This window comes from Corvus brachyrhynchos, unplaced genomic scaffold (genome assembly GCF_000691975.1).
Source record: "Corvus brachyrhynchos isolate BGI_N302 unplaced genomic scaffold, ASM69197v1 scaffold258, whole genome shotgun sequence".
Taxonomy (NCBI): domain Eukaryota; kingdom Metazoa; phylum Chordata; class Aves; order Passeriformes; family Corvidae; genus Corvus; species Corvus brachyrhynchos.
In genome coordinates, this window is record NW_008240122.1 from 2,452,219 (window position 1) to 2,469,706 (window position 17,488).

Consider the following 17,488-nt stretch of genomic DNA (forward strand, 5'->3'; position numbering starts at 1 on the left):
TTTTCTAGCTTTTTTTATCACTGTTATATTCCAGTGGTTAAAAGTTGTTTGCTTTATCGTTTGCTCTAGAACCTTTCCAGGACTTGAGTGGATTGTGTTTTCAACAATCACTCTGTGATTCCTTCTTCCTCTTTTCTTCTTGTTTCTATCCTCTGTATACTCTCAAAGGTGATTCCTATGGTTTAAAGACCACTTTGATTAGTTTCTGAACTGATTAAGACCAGATTTCATGAAGTCTTGCTTATTTGGAGATATCTGTCTTGTCTAAATAATCTGTCTGTCTTCTCTCTTCTGGTCAGAATTTTTTTTCTTTTGGCATCTACAGTGATATAGAAGTATTTCTTTTAATAAAAATTGGTTCCTTTAGTTATTTTGCAGGTCTAAAATGCAGATTATGAAAAAAGTAATTGCCATTGCTCTAAAAATGGTGGTATTTTTCCTATTTTTAGAAGAACTGCTACAGTGACTTGCCTGATACTTCAAAGCTAGTCAATGGTAAAGCAATAGCACCTGGAAGTTTTTGACTCTTTCTTATGATATTCAGCACTCTGAATCATGGGTCAGGACTCAGTTGAGCTAAGCTCTGTGCAAGCAACCCGATCCTGTCCCAGAGTAAGTCATGGGGAAAAATATATGGCAAGAGGTAAGCAATGTGGATAGACAAACAGGAAAACCTGGAAGACAACAATAGTTTGTAAGATAACCACACAAAAAAAAAGAACTTGGCCCTAAATTCTCCTCTCAACAGTTCATAAAAGAACATTCTGTGAGTCTGCGAGATCAATGTGTCCTTGGTGATGCTGACTCTTTTTGAGCAGAATATGAGCAAACTGATGCTGTTGAAACTGCAGTTACTGAGTTTGACCAATTAAAATTTCTCTTCAAGCAACATTACAAACAAAATGACCATCCCAGACTTCCCTTGGCCTCATTGCACACAATTTGCAAGCATGGTATCCCATCAGCCTTTCAAAGTGAACAAGAAATATAGTATTCGTTCTCTAATACTGTGAAAGGACTCAGATGGAAATGTAATGTTGGTAGAACACCTCAATTGTCTCTATAGAATTGAGCATTCAAAGTCATAAACAGACCTAGAAGCAAGCTCAGATTGCTCTCTGCATTTCTGCAGGCTATCATGTTAGTTTTGTGCATTCTTGTATTTTCATCATGCACATTCAGCCAGGTAAAATGAATGTATTGAGCTTGTACATGCACAGTGAATACATACAAATCTTACTGGTCAGCCTCTATTTCATGTCATGAGTGTTTGAAGCACTCTGACCTGATTTGGGAGTGTGTAACACATATGAAGCCGGGGTATAGGAGAACCAAAACATTATTATAATTTATCATTATTTTGATGGGATAACTACAAAATTTATCTTCCTTGTAATGGCACTTGAAACTGGTAATTAAAAAAAAAAAACCTTTATAAAGTTGGGGGAGTTTGCTGTTTGTTTGATTGGTTGTTTGAGTTTGGTTTGGTTTTTATTTCCCATTTGTGATATACTGAGGTAAATCTAGGAATATATATATGTCAGATTTGAGGAACCATCCTCCACCTTATCTTTCATAATTTAGTAGTGATTGTGAGGACATGGGAAGTATCTGAATCTGTTCAAATTGAGGAGAAAGATCTAAGATGGTGAGGACTCCTAGTGAAAAGACTGACTGAATTATTGCTAGGAAGACAGATTGAGTTATCTGAGTATGCAGTTACTCATTATTTTAGGGCTGTGTGTATATAGGCTGGGGATGTCAGATAGCATGTGCATAGCTCATTACATGGTGCTATAATCTTTCCAACATATGAAAATCTGGAAGGGAGCTCACAGAGAAGATAACAATGTAGCTGCCTACATATTGATTTGTTTCCAATGTAAAATCTTGGATTACATGATTCAAAGGAGCGTTCATTTTTTAAAGAAAGTCTCCATTACATGAATATGTGGAAAATGTAGTTACTAGACAAAAAAGTAGAAGCATTGTCCATTGATATTTGTGGATGATTTGATGCTGTGGGTGCTGCATGCATGGTTTATGTAGTATACTTTTACCTTATAGTTTTGTGAAACTTTTATATTATCGGTTTATCAGTTGAATTTCAAACCGATTGTGACATTTTCACACCATGAAGCAGGCAAAGATTTGATGTAAGGGCTTCTCTATTTTGTGAACATCATTTTAGATAGCAGCTATACTGATCTGCTGACATCAGGTGATTTCCAGAGTGGCAGCCAAGCCTGCAAATAAAATGTGTAGAATATCTCTTGTGTGCATGAGAAGCACAGATTTGGAAACTTGTATAACCCAGTGTTTGGAAGCACCGTTTTAGTGTTTGATTATTTGAGACAGATTATTTGATTTGTAAGAGTTCCCAGCCTGGGAGTCCCTCTCTTAAACCAAACATGCAGATTTATATCTTCAGCCCTGAAGTTCCTTACTGTGTGCGAAGGCTGTGGCCACCACACGTGCACGTGACCAACCTTACTCATGTGAGCCATCCCATTTAGATGGGTACATTTGAGGCTGCTATGCCAGACCCTAAATGGTCAAAGAAGTAATCCAAATCCCAAATTCCTACTTTCATTCAAGCACGTACCATAATCCTTACCATCCCAAGTAGTGTTTTAAATAGCTATTGAAAGCCGTAAGTGTTAGGCTCTGAAACTGATCATACATCTAAAAATCACTTGGGTTAATTAAATAATTTCGTTTCTATTCATATTCTGTTGGCTCTTTCTCTCCTTTCATTAATTTTAACCCACAAAAACTTGACTAGAATCACCCTCAGTGTAAGTGCATGCTCACAGGCTTTGTTCTAATCCCCACAGAGTGTTTGATACTATTTTCAACTTAGACCTAATTAACAGTGTATGTTCTTTATTGAAATCTGAACGTTTCTGTATATTACATATCAATGCAGATTCTTGTTTTATGCTGTCATTCTCAGGATATTTTTCTGGTTCATGTCTTTTTCCTTAATTTCTGGAGGCACCACATTATGCTAGAGATTCCTCTGACAGAAAAAAAACCCTTATTTTTCTCCATTTTTTCTTACTACTGTATTTGCCCTGGTTTTAAAACTCAGTGTGTGAATACTGGTTTAAAAGCTGTGTGTGATAGGGAACTGGAACACAGTATTCAAAAAGAGAAGTGTTCTTTTCAAAGCTACCAGTGATGCCCTTAGTAAAGGGCACAGGATTTGAATAGAAAGACTCTTCAACATCAGGCGTGAGTTCCAGTGATACAGCAGTGCTGGGATGGTGACTGCTGCCAATAGTTCTGCTTCTGTCACTACAACAGTGCTTCCAGGTCAACACAAGGCATAAATATATGTTTAAATCCTTTTTCCATTTAAGGTGGAAAAAGACTGTGTGTTGTAGAAGCTGTGCTTTGTACAAGATGGCTCCGTTGCTTACACAGTAAAAATTAAACATTTGCTAAAGTGTCTTAGTGAAACAATGCCCAAAACTACAATGAAAAAAAAATTCAAATAAAAGCATCCAAGCAGAAGTAGATAAGTGTATAAACATAAAATGTTTGAAATAGCTGTGATGCAGCATCTCAGTTACAGTCAGGACTCAGCCCGCTGGTCACAGGGGTGAATGCCAGTCTTGAAGGGAAGGGCTGCCTGCTCCACTAGGGCTCAGGGGAGTATTCCCAACATTAACATTGTTATACCTGTGTTGATGAAGGCACAGGCATGCCAAGATTTTGGTATGGCCAGAATAAAGTATCTGTAACTAGATTTAAAACTCAAGTACCGCTTACTGTTATCAACTCTCCTCAATGGCCATCTCCTACCATTTTAAGGTTCTTCAAATCTGCTTAGTTGAAGTGAAGATAGGAAAAGTGCCAATTGTGATGGGTGAGGGAGGCTGCTGGATAATTTAATTTTAAATGCAGCTGTATGGTAAGAGACAGCTTTTTTTCCTTTCCTGACATCTTAGAGACATCATTGGGATTCAGTGCTTTTAGCAATTCATTTATTTAGTTATTTGGATGGAGTTGCAATTGCAAGGCTTATTTCCAATGAATTGTTCTTTGTTGCTAATGTTTAGCAGGGGGACATTGTTTTGTGTTTTGCCCTCAATCATTGATACTGAGTGGATTTCTCTAGAGTTATAAAAGAAGTTCTGATAAAATGAGCATGGATCCCCCATGAAATTTCATTTTCAGTGTGACATTCTTTCAGACAGATTGATTTTTAGAAACTACTTGTGGATGGATATTGATTATGGAACAGAATTATTTAGGATAGCTGAATACAACTGTTAAGGCTACATAATATCCTAGAATATATTTAAAAGTAAGCAAATCATATGTTGAGATTAAGAGGACACAAGGACTACATGATTTTTATGTGGAAGCAAATAGTACTTCTCTGGACAAGGGTAGTAAACCCAACCCAGAATTCAGCAAGAGTTTGTGCCCTCAATCATCTGGAGCTGGAGAGGATTTTGGAACTCCCTTGGTTAATTCAGACAGAGGTAACTTAATTTTCAAAAGTAACTGTCTTTGTTATAATGCTTCAACATATGGATGCTCACTCAAATACAGTTGTCAAAATCTGAGATGTGCTATTCTCTGTTGGTTTGTGTCTGCCAGGTAAAAATAAAAGTAGCTTAGATCACTCTCCCACGTAAGTGTAAAGTCTACAGAGGAAAAAATAAGATAGCAAGATAAAAGCAAACTGATTCTACGTGAGGTGTTCCTGAAGCAGTATGGAAAACTGCTCGCGGGACAGCTGTGCTCTCCATTGTGACCTCAGGCAAGTTGCATCACCTCTCAGTTCTTCAGTACATGAACCAGAGATAATGCTCAAGGCCTGCTTTTGTCACATGCTTTCAGACCTGTTGATGAAAGGTTTTTTTGCAGAAATAATAACTCTATTCACAGAGAATTTAATGTCTTATTTTCAAACTTATTTTCTGTGTTAGTGCAAATGGATTGAGGAGTTCTGGAACCAGGAAGCCCAATTTGTCCTCTAGGCTACTCCAGCTCTTCAAGGGAAACTTGTCCTGAAAAACAGATATTTTCTAAGTGTCTCTCCTAAAAGGATTCTACATATCTGATATGTTATCTGCTTATTCTGATTCATACTCTTGTTCTTGGATGCCCCCCCTTTTTTTTCTTCCCCTTCCCCCCAAGTCTTGCAGAAACTGAGTCTTTGAACTCTTCATTCCTGTCAGAACAGGCTGACATTGACCTAAAGGATCAGAAGTTGTTATGGGGGTGGGATGGGTGGACAGAAAGTCTTGTGTAGAAGGATTGTGTAGGTATCTTATCCTTAGGAAACCAGGGCAAAAGTCATGCCTGCCTTCATTCCCTCTGCTTTGAAAACCACAGAATGGACTTGCCAAAACAGTATCTCCAAACTTGAAGTTATTTTTATCCTTAGCAAATGGGATGGAATGCTAGCCAAAACATGAAAGAATATGATTTACAACACAGACAGGACTGTTTTGTGCATGAATATAACAGGTGAGGCACAAATTAAAATCTTCCTCACTGCATAATCTGATTCAGTAAAGCGGCTTGCTACAGAGGAAATGGAGAAGTTCTATATATGACTCCTAGTTCTGTACAGCATTGGGGCATCCAAAGAAGACAAAAGAATATCTGGTTAGTCTTAGAAGAAGCAGCAGAAAGGAGAACAGTAGTCTGGCTTACTTGTTCACAGTGATGAAATCAAGCCTCAGCACCAAGAAAGAGGTGAGGTAGATATTTTATGGGAGAGAGGGAACCTTTCTAAAGCAAAGGTTGAATGGATTAGGTGGGACCTCTACCACCTCTGTTTTAAAAACCAAAGGTTTTTAAAACAGGATTATGCAAGTGTCTGTCAGGAGTTACATAAAAATATCTGGTGACTACATGGCCTCCTGATCTCCATTTGAACCACCTTTTCTATGATTGTTCTATAAAGTACAGGTTGTCTTGTGAAACACAAATATGCAGTGACATAAACAAGACCTTTGTGCTCTAAGCTGTTAAGGTTTGTCTAGCTGGAGACTGACAGAGCTGAAAGTTTGGCTTGTGTAAAGCAAATATCCTAATAGAAATACTGTCCCAAATGAGTCATTCAGCCCTCAGAGGAGGGAGAACCAAAGCCTTTGAAAATAGCCACAACCTGCCCATAGCATCAGGACGCAGAAGTACTTTCAGCAACACTGTGATCACAACTCATAGAATGGTAGTATGATAAACACAACATAACGCTACTGCCTTGCTAAAGGCTACAAACCTCCTCTGGGCAGCTCCCAAGCAGAAACAAACTTCTCATCCTTGGCTTCAGTCATGGATACTGGAAGCTGATGGCATGTGAGGTGAAGAAGCAGCATCCATATCATGTGAATTAGAGAAATATTAGTATAGAGAAAAGCATTATCCATCAGGGAAATGAGTTGCTGTTTGTTGTAAACTTGGATGACAGAATTCAACAAGTGCTATTGCACCTAAGGTCCAGATCCCAAACCCTTATTCATGCATAAAGTCTTACTTAATCTGTCCTGTAGTTAGGTGCTTGTTGAGCCCCATAATAATTTCCTGAGATACTGATAGAAATCACTATGAGCCCAGAAGTCAGTTGTAATGTCTTTGAGCACTGCCCAGTGACACTGGATCTAGCAGCAGAATTTGTGCATAGTGCTGAAATTTGTCTATGCAGCAATTCAGTAGAGCTTGGTTTTTTCCCCCTATTCATGCCGATATATATTTTTCCATTCATTTCATGGACCATTATGGATGAATATATAAACTTTAACTTTTACACAAATATATTTGCTTGCAAAGAAGGTCTTTAACTCAGCAATATCACATTTTAAAAAAATGCATCAAAAGATTTTTATCAGAATACCGTAAAACAAAAAGAAGGATAAATAATGTTGTATTACATCTTCTCTAATGCTTTCTATTTTAACTAAGTTTACTGAGAAAAGCCTCTAGTTTTCCAGTCAGCACAAGTACCAGGCTTACAAAAACACTTTTGCTGCACAGAAAAACAGCATAAAGAGTTGGGAAATACTAACTTGTCACATTAAACTTACTGAGCTGGGAGAGAAAAGAACCCCCGACAAATGCGCGAATGGTAATGCTTGCAGTCTGCCTTGAACTCACCAAGTATGACCAACAGTGACACTGCTGTCTTAATGTATTGCTGACAGAGCTGCTGTACTCATTAACCTTTGATGAAACAAGATGTCACTTTGTTCACATCAAATGCTCCTTGATGCCAGTGCTCAGAGACTGTTTTTGTTGCTGATGCAGACATCAGCTATTGTTGAAAACATTCTCTCTCCCTTCCAGCATTTCACTGCCCATGAGGATTTATAGGTGCTGATCATTATCAATCTGCAAATGGAGTCTGAAGCGAAGAGTGGGTGTTGAATGTCTGCAGCTTTTAATTATTTATTTTTTATTAAAAATCTTTATTTTAAATGTAATTCACTTATATTTAAACATCTGAAACTGTTACAATCTTGATGTGCTACAGGATGCTGCCAGGAACTCAAGGACACATTTGAGTGATCCCTTCATCTTTTTCTTTGAGGCTACTGGAACTACTAAAGAATTATTTATAACATTAGAGCTACATGCTAGAAGCACATTGTAGTGGGAAGAGAGGCATTGAGTTGTGTAACATTCCAGTCAGCATTATGACTAAACAGTGGTGTAGAATGGATTACAACAGACTGTTCCTAGTTCCTGATCTGTTCTAGCCTTTTATCAGCATTGCTTCTATTATCAGCATTAGGAGCCAATCTTGCTGTTCTATGTACAGTAAATATCATGTTGTAAGGAAATCCTGACTGACTGTCTCTAATCTGGGAATAATTTTTGTTTAGTCTTTACTTTGCATGATAAGTACATTTATATTGCTACAAGATAAATGAATGCAGAGCAAGAAAGAAAAGGAAAATGTTTTATTTCCTTGCTGAATACAGAAATTTTCAATACTGAAAGTCTGAGATCAAGGGTGCATGTTCTCACAGTTGCTTTTGTGTGTGTTATTTTAGTGGACAGAGCAATATTTACAGATGACCTCTAATGACATTCTTTCCACTTTATAGTCCTCAGTATATTTTCCCTTGCATTAGGGGACTTCACAGCTTTTGCATTTGATTTGTTTAATTTTAACTTTTTTTCACAATTAGGTCTGCAATCATTAAACCTGTCGTGCAAATGTAACATCTTGGGAAGCATTTGAAGATAAGAGTAGGGATTCTTCTAATTTGTAGTTGTGCATAAGAGGAGCGTCTGATCATAGCTTGATGCTGGAATTCTAGCTAAAGGTCATGCCATGCCTCAGGGGGCGATGAGCTGTCAAAGATTTGTGGGATAATATAGCTCTAGAAGAAGTGGTTTTTAAGAAAAAGATTTGAAGGAAGCTAGGTAAACCAGCAAATTGTTTAGGGCATAGGAGACTTCAGACTCTTGCAGTCAGAGGAGGCAGCAGAAGTGAATGTTAAAACAGAAAGTGGTTTTTAAGAAAAAGATTTGAAGGAAGATTTGAAGGATTTTAAGAAAAAGTGGTTCTTAAGAAAAAGATTTGAAGGATTTTAAGAAAAAGTGGTTTTTAAGAAAAAGATTTGAAGGAAGCTAGGTAAACCAGCAAATTGTTTAGGGCATAGGAGACTTCAGACTCTTGCAGTCAGAGGAGGCAGCAGAAGTGAATGTTAAAACAGAAAGTGTAAGTGGATGAGAGGCAGGCAGAAGTATTTTCATGGGAAATGTAGGAAATATTAATAGTTTGCTTAACACTGAAGTGCATCTGTCCCTTATTGAGTGATGAAAGCCTGAGAGATTAACCATCCACACAAGTCCAGCTTTACAAGATGAACATGTGAAATTCACAGAATAGCAAACTTACATGAAATGTAACCGTGCTACTAAACAGCAACACAAAGGAAAGTGCATCTGAGAACGCTCATGGAATACGATCAAGCATAGCTGATACAGAGTCCTTGAAAGGTGCTGGTAAATACACTCATTTAAAGACTTTCACCTGTTGCTTTAAATCATTCATACCCCATGGCATGTCTGCCAGCACTGTGACCCCTGGCACAGAGTGAGGAACATCAAAGGCAGAAGGGAGAAGATCAGGTCTCAGGTAGGCGTTGCACCCTTGTTACGGATAAGAGAAGTGACAGTAAGTTATAAAACAGGTGGAATGGGAATATTGCAAGCCTGACGTGAGTAACCCAAAAAATAATTCTGCTCATGCAGAAACACATAGAAGGTCTTTTAGAAGAGTTTTTTTCTCTCAAAGACAAGTAAAAATATATGGATTATACATTGCTACATTATTAAAAGCCCGTCTTGACTTCAATTTTTTTTAGATTTTTTCAGTTCAAGAAGGATTTACACTCTCTGAAACTGCCTGTAAACCCAAAGGAAAATAAGAACCTTAGTTTAGTTTTTATCAATCAGGTTAGTTTTTTGGAGATACATCACCATGCCATGTGAAATCTCTGCTGCCAGGCTGATTATGGTCAAGTATTTACTGTCAGGCATGATTTTCTGCTGAAATGGCTGTTTTCTCTGGAAATATACACATGCTACTTCCCATCTCTAGACGTTTTTCATTTGCTTTTAGGTACAACATGTACAGACTGGTTTTAAAACAGTAGAAATTGCTCCCTGGAAATGAACTGTAGTTAAAGTGGAAGACAAGCTCATTTACAATCAGAGCCAACAAGTCTGCAAACATACGCTCTGGGTATCTAATATCAGGCCAATTTCAGTAACGTTCCCTTGACTGTGTCCTGCATAATCTGTAGTTACTGTACCAGAAAAAGTCTGTTATGAATGTTTATCACTTCTCATCACTGAATCATAACATCAGAATACTTTTTGAACAAGGATAAAAACACTTTCACAAATCCTTTTCAGAGAAAACAATTTGTAGGGTATTTGTCTGAACTAAGGGAAACTTTAAGAGTTAAACACATTCACAATAATGCTGATAACATAAGTCTCAGGGTTTCCATATGGTCCTAGACATTACTGACTTTGGAGAACATTATCTGTCATCCTAATACAGGGCCCAAAGAAGTCTGTGCTTTCACAACAGTAACTGTGATTGCAAAACCAGAACCATACCCAAGCCCCCACTGTAACGAGTGTCTGCTCTCTGTGCTAATACACACTTACATCCTGTCTGCCTTACTGACAAAACCCCTGCTACAGTCCTTTGAACTTTTCAGACACGAGTGTCCTCAGGGTTAAAATTCTGTTCAGCAGAGAGTTGGTGTTTGGGGTGGATTTTTAGTATTTCAGTAGTGATTGTCTTTTAAAGTTGGTAATTATTTTAATTTTTTTAAGGTTTACTTTGGTTGGTTGCTGTTTACTTTTCTGGTGGTAAAAGGGAGGGGGGAAGAGGGGAAAGTTTTATCGTCTCCTCTGAGTGGCCAGAGCCTGTCTGTGACCTTCTCTGAGAAGTGATTTCGGTGAGTCAGAAATGCTTTCTCTAGTGTTTCTATGTACTTTCTCTGGGGTTTTGCGATCCAGTGTGTATCACAGGAGTTCAGGTTTCATAGTGCCCTTGAGCAGAGTGTGTTTCTAAGACAAACAGCAGCCTGATGGTTGCACTGAAATGCAACACTGCATAGTCCCACTGACATGAGGAAGCTGAATGAATGCCAGTGGAATGTGGGCCTGGTGGAGATGTGGTGGTCTCTGTTGGGAGAGAGGGAGAAAGGGCATTTTCTGAAAGCTGGAAATGTGTGATGTTCACATTCAGCTCCAGAGACCGTAAATTATGATAATCAACAGTCATTTGGCTCACCATGGCCAGATGCTCATCTGATAGGAAGAGACAATATTTTCTGTAAAGTTGGAAATAAAAACTGCCATATTTCAAAATGCCTCTGCTATCCCTCCATCCAGAAAAAGACTTCAGACCTCTCCTTTGGAGGATGCTATTCAGTGACAGAGGAGACAACATCTCATTTCTTTAGAACACTTACTGCTTTTAATCAGCTTGATTTTGGTCTTTCCCATTGTAATGAGTCAAGACCTCTTCCTCCCTGAATGGACTTCCTTTCCAATTTTAGTTATTCTAGTCTGATTCAGTATAAAGAAGTAAGGGTGCACAGGAGTGCTCAGTGTTATCTTCGTCAGTGGACACTGTGGGAACAATTCCAGAAGACCTCTGGTTTATGTGTATGAAGGTTGAAAGGTCTTTTGTCCCAACAAAGAGAAATATATTCTTGAAATAAACACAGTGTTCAATACAGTAAGTTAGCTGTTACTGGGTTTTTTCCCATCAGGGGAGAAATTGGGTGCCTAAAATGTGGGCACAAGTTTCAAGCCCATGCTCAGATCCCAGTGCACTGAGTTGGGCTGCTTTCCATGCTGCAGACAGAGCTGTTGGAAGCTACAAGTTTTTCTTGCTGCCAAAACTGAATTTGAAATGCCCTCTTGTAATTTTTCATCATCTCTTTTCACATCACTGCTGATTATCATTGATATTGGTTTGGAAAAGGAGACGCTCTCCTATATAATCATGCAGCCACCACAGTGTGCAAACCTCACCAGGGCAACCTTTCTTCCTGCCGTGCTCTGCACATTTTTGCAAAGACTGCTCTTGTAGCACAGGCGAGTTTCAGGGCTTAATGGGTTGCTGTCCACAGACCCAAACTCTTGGCAGGAATAGCAAGGTTAATTACTTTCTATTAAGGTGATGTCCTGGCTCACAGAGACTTTTCCTGGTGACTTCAGCACAGCTTGGATTTCACCCTTCAAATACCAGTGACTGTGCAACAAAAGAATGTGTCCTGCCAATTTGTGAACCTTTGATTTCGGTTGCTGCTGCCCTACTTAGCGCTCTGTGCCGGCTTAGCGGTGTCTGGCAGCCATGTGCTGATCCTCCCCACCTCCTGGGCTTGGCTTCCCCCAGCCTGTAACAAATAAGTGATGTATTATTTTATTTACTGACTGGTCTAATCTCTAACTATACTGGACCGTGTTACCGGACACTTTTGTCTGTTGTAGGAATTTCAGATTTTATTTTGGAAACTTGGCTGGTGGCAATCTAACCACAAAGACTAGGAATAGGAAGAGCAGCATATGTGCACTTTAGAGAACAGTTGGACAAAATTGCAGCAAAGCCCAGAAATTCTGCATGTCTCATGTATGCAAGGAAGGTTCATTTTTTAAGGCTGTCATTGGTCCTGTGTATCTTAAGGACACCATGTCAGCTATTATAAGTAGCCAGTGCATAGCCAGTTACATTTTATTTGGTTTGGGGGTGAAGGAGAAAAAAAAGAATTTTTTTTTGTAAGATTTTTAATTGTCTGTGAAGGTTTCTGAGGGATACATTTTTTTCCTCTCTGATGAATTATCAAAGGTTCTTGACCTCATGGTAAAAAATTTTGTTCAAGATTACAAAGAACATTTAAGACAATTCAAGTAAATATTCTCATTGACTTTGAGGAGGTTGATTACCAGCAGTAATCATGTGCAGAAGAGTTTTCTGTACTAGCTCTCAGTTAAATTTAGACTTCAGCAAAATATCCACTGGAGTCAACTGGAAAGTTTTCCAGAGTGGGGAGTGAATATAAAACTGAGGTCAGTCTTGAGGACCAGGCCCACGTTGAATAGTTCTGCTCCCTAAATACAAACAGCTGAAGATTTCTGGATAAGCCAAGACAAATACCTTTCTTCTGTACCTTTTCCTTTGCCAGCCAAATCTAATTTTTAGCAATTGATGTGATAAATGCTGCTAAAGTGACATGGAAGTGGAATATATCTGAAAATGATACGTCACTCCAGCATACAGTTGATACAGTCTGTTTCTCATTGTAACATATATTTAATAAGTGTCTAGTCCCAAGTGCTGCTCAGCTTGTTCCATTTTTTTATTTGTAGTATATAGAGACAATCAAGGCACTATGTTCTTTCCATAAGGTTTTTCCTTTCATAGCACAAGGCTGGAATGGAAATAATATGAGAGGGAAAGTGTGCTTCACCAATGCCAGGAAAAGAAAAGGATACAAAGTTAAAGCTTTTGATTTCAAGAAGACAAAGTTTAAAGTTCAAAAATCAAATAACTTCCTCTGAATTTTGGATACCTGGGACCAATTTTCAAATGCAGATTTTTCCTTTAAAAAAACCCACAAACTCAACAAAGAAAAAAGCCCCCAGCAACAAAACAAACCTGAAACAAAGCAAATAGTCTCCACAAATGTCCTTTTAATGCCCTCTCTTATTACCTTACTGTGATGGACCTCTTCTTCCCTGGTCTTTTTACTCAGAGTGACAAGTAATCTTAGCCTGCTAATCCTGACCCTTAAACTCTGCTACATTATAATTAACTTTCAGTGTCTCATGACTCTGGTTTTTATGTATTAAATGCATGCCTTGTTATCCACTCAGTGCTGCATAAGACACCGGTTTCACAAAGAATGAAATCCAGTGCTTGGGAGAGAGCTTTATTCATCCATAAGACAAATAAACCCTATTTCCAGGACTTAAGTGACATTAGAGGTTTGTTGATATTGAGAAATTTAATCTGCCAAATGCTTAAAAAAATACTTTCCAGCTAAATTCACAGACTTCCATTAAATCTCCACTGATTTAGATTATAAGGATTTTCTTCTAGGTTAACTTAATGAATTTTAAAAAAATGTTTGCCTAAACCATTGTAATTTCTGGTTTGGGATACAAGCTAGCTGGCAGAGAGTCCTTGCAAGATCCATTTGTAAGGTGAAGATTTTCCACAGAAAAATGATGAGCTTGTTTATGAAACAGAAAGCTTTGAATCAGTAAAACTGCCATCCAGAGAGAAGCTGAATGACTCACGGGATGAAAGAACTTTCTTACACTTGGAATCAAATTCATCAGGTTTAATACTGGAATACTGAAAGATTCAAAATTAAAACTTCTGTGACAAGCAGAGCAGGGAGGGCAGGATCTTACATTTCTTGAAGCATGTGCTTCAAAAACAAACTTTTTTTTCCAAATAAGTCACTTTATTGTTATTTTTCCAGGTTTTGATGAAAACAAACAAGATTCAGATATTAAATATCTTGTTTCCATGAGAAATAACAAGTTATCTTTAGAACAGCAGATGTTATTTCTTCAGATGAGAAAGGTGCACTTTAATTCACTTTTGCTAAACAGACTTTTGGCTTCATTGGCAGGTTATCAGGAAAATTAAGTGAAAATGACACTGTGTCGCCAAAGTGCAAAAGACTTGGATTTAAAAACATGTCCACTAGAAATCCACTTCAAGCCATCAGTCTGGGAGTTTTTCCATGGCTTTGGTTAAAGTGAAAAGGAGAAAACAGGGTTTTAAAAAAATTCATAAAAGTTCTACTCATTCACTGGTCAAGTCATAGGAGAAGCTGACTATATCCATTTATTGCAATATATTGACATATTTTGTCAAATGCACCCCTTCTAAAGGGCTTGAAAAGAGAAGAGAGCCATCTTGGAAAGCTGTGACCCAGCAGAGGGTGCTGAAAATCAGGGCTTTCATTAGTAGAGTCAATGAGAAACCTAAGGGTTGGCTGGGGAGAAGGACAATCAAGTTTTCTACTTAATTTCAAGAAGATCCAAAGGCAGCCAGGAAGTGAGGGGACACTTCTGTGGGCCCACAGGAGCAGCTCACAACCACCAAAGGACAGCAGAGTCCCTTGGTACTGACGTGGGCAGAGCATCCATCTCTTTGAAAACAAGAGCTGTTGCTTTTTGAGGAAAAGCAAGAACTACACTGGTTGGTTGCTGCAGGCAAGAAACAGAATGAAGGAATGATGTGAGCCCTGGGCAGGGTGGGAGTTGGTGAAATGCAGCCTCGCTCCAGGTGTGCAGGGAAGAGCTGTGTGCAGACACTGAGCGCGGCTGGGTACAGCTGGGAGGGCCACCAGCGCCAGGGCAGGGTGGGCTGTCAGCAGGCTCATTAACTCCTGGATTCACCATCTGCTTAGGAAAATCCGGGGCTTAAATTGCAGGGAAATTGCATCTTTACAAATCTTAAAGGAGTGGGTTGAATGGCTGGAGGACAAAAGGGGCGGGTAGTTCTCCTTTCTGCTGTTCCTGAGTGGCCATTCTCCCTGTCTCATCTCACTTTTGTGGAGTGCCCACTTGTGAGGGTTCTACTCCTATGGAAGGCAGAGAGTTGACCAGGATGTAAATATTTCAGATATTTGAGCAGATCTCTCTTGTCTCAAGCCAGTAATTTATCCTGAGGAAAGGAAGTGAAGTTTGTCTCCTGCTCTTTTATACCTCTGTGGCTGAGACCCCTCACAATAAATGCTTCAAACAGTTGTGTCTTTTCAAAAAGAAGGTGAATGCCCACGAGCCAGATACTTTGTTTTAAATTGAGCTCTGCCTAAAAGAACCATGGCACTTGTAAGCATGATTGGTACTTAAATCTGCTGTTCTTCAGCCAGCAGACAATGCACCTAACAGCCACTTAATTCTTGGCAAAAAACGAAGGTCTGTGTCGTTGGTTTGTTTGGATTTTCTTTTTAAGTGTAACCTTGTTTAAAAGAAAAGTAGCATGTATGGTGGTGATGTACAGAAATTGTCTTAGAAATTTTGAGAATAAATTCCAGCTCTGCTAAATTCTCTGTTTTAGGGGAGACATGAACGAAAGAGAATGTAGATGAAAAACTTTGTGAGGGACATAAAGCCTCTATCTCTGGGATTAAAAATAAAATGGGAAGCACTACAGCAAATGTGCTGTAGTGATAAAGAGCCTTTATTTTTTTGTTTGTATGAAATCACAAGAAGTGTATTACTTTATATCTTTTGCCATTGCAAGTTTTTGCCAAAATGCTGGAGGTGTAATATAATCCCCCATAATTACATGTTTTGAGATAGAGCATTCCTTAGCTGTTTATATGGATTAAAACTGACTTAGAATGCTAGAAGGCATTCCAGTCATAATGGTAAACTAATTAGCAATTAATACTGTGCTATGGTTTAAGAGTCGATTTCTGTTATAGTTTGCTGCTTAAATACAAATATGTAAGTAAGCTATGTGTGAGTTCATGGAGTTTTATCTCACTAATGAGATAAATTCTTTGTTCCTTTACAAACAGAAGTGTCAAGGAATAGCAATTAAAGGAAAGTAGTGTTGGGAGCAGCACTAATTTAACAAAAAGTCATTACTTATTTGTGGACTTGCATTTATCTGTGGCAATAATTGACAAAAGGGTAGGATCAGATCTTTAAGCTTCACATTTATAAATAGACCAGAAGTTTGTTTTACCTCTCTGTTAAGGTGCTGGAATCCTGGAATAGCTAGACAGACCATAAAACAATACTTCACAGATTTGTCCTTATATAGATCTATTCTGGCACCTTTTTTTTCTAATGATAGGTTAATGTGTTTAGTTTACATCAGCTGCCAAGTATGAGTACTTCTCTGAACTGTATCCAAACTGAATAGGTCTAAACTAAGATATAAGTCTATTTTTTTCCATTTACTTCAGTAGGCTTTGGATCAGATCCCTACTGAATCTTCAAAGTCGAATTAGAAATCTTGTGTAATCATACCTTCTCATATCCCTTGAGCTGATTCCAGGCCTACAGCTGGTCTATGTAGAGATTTCTGATAGTGTAGAGCACTAAGTGTGCCTGGCAAGGTTCTTTGAATTTGGTAATATGTCCAGGCTGTTGATTTCTGAGAACCTGAAGAAAGGAATCTAATTCTGTGTTTTCACAGGGTGATTTCTTTAGAGTTTCATTTATTTTCTTTAATGGAGTTACCATTCTTTGTTGTTATATTCAAGTGACAGGAAAATTCAGGTTTATGGGCAGGTATGGTAGCTCTGACTCACAGTACTGATAGTCACTGAGCATTCAGTCTGATTTAATAGTAAAGGTGATCCAACAGGCAGGAGGAAGGCAAGAGCTTCAAAATAAAACATTTAGAGATATGTTTTCTTTATGCTCTGTTTGCAGATATAACTTGAAAGACTGGCAAAAACAGATGAAAGAGAAGTTTCTTTCCAAACCCTGGCTGTCAGTTTAAGTTACAAGTGCCTTTTTGTAAAATATTGTTGGTTAAAGTTGCTTAGGTGTTCATATAGAAAATTTGCATACAAAGTATATTTTTCATAAGTGCCCTTCTGTTTAACAAAATGGTTCTTATCAGAGGAAAAGTCTGTCCTTGCAAGATGGGCATGGAATTCCTGCATGCCAGCCAACCCTCCACAGACCCTCAAAGGGGGTCCTTCTCTAAGCAGGTCACAGAAACCCTGCTGAAAACACCCAAAGAAGAATTTGGGATCTAGAAACTTTTGGAGGATGCTGAAGGAAAGGAGTGAGATGGGAGAGTCCACGGTTGTTGTTTTCAAAGGTCTGTAGTAAATGAATTTTGGCTTTCCAAGAAAAACACACAGACCTGCGTTATTCCCAGCTAATGTCATTCAAGATATTCCTAGTGAAAAGGCAAAACTGCTCATATTTAAATCTTTTCCACATTTCTTTATAAATTTGAAAATGGTCCAAATTTTATGAGGAAGGGGAA

The 17,488-nt window shown here is 38.4% G+C and overlaps 2 long non-coding RNA genes across 9 annotated transcripts in view; one reads left to right on the plus strand and one right to left on the minus strand.

The window, feature by feature from the left end:
- Nucleotides 1–17,488, plus strand: part of LOC108449228 — a 320,210-nt gene that overhangs the window by 223,379 nt on the left and 79,343 nt on the right. The window lies entirely within an intron of this gene.
- LOC108449230 lies at nucleotides 6–7,324 on the minus strand. Of its 2 annotated transcripts, none has more exons than XR_001865361.1 (3): nucleotides 7,123–7,324; nucleotides 6,251–6,317; nucleotides 6–5,027 (listed from the first exon to the last, which is right to left on the minus strand). It is a non-coding gene; the product is annotated as an uncharacterized LOC108449230 (long non-coding RNA). The 2 variants fall into 2 exon arrangements; XR_001865362.1 differs by having other exon boundaries at nucleotides 7,053–7,324.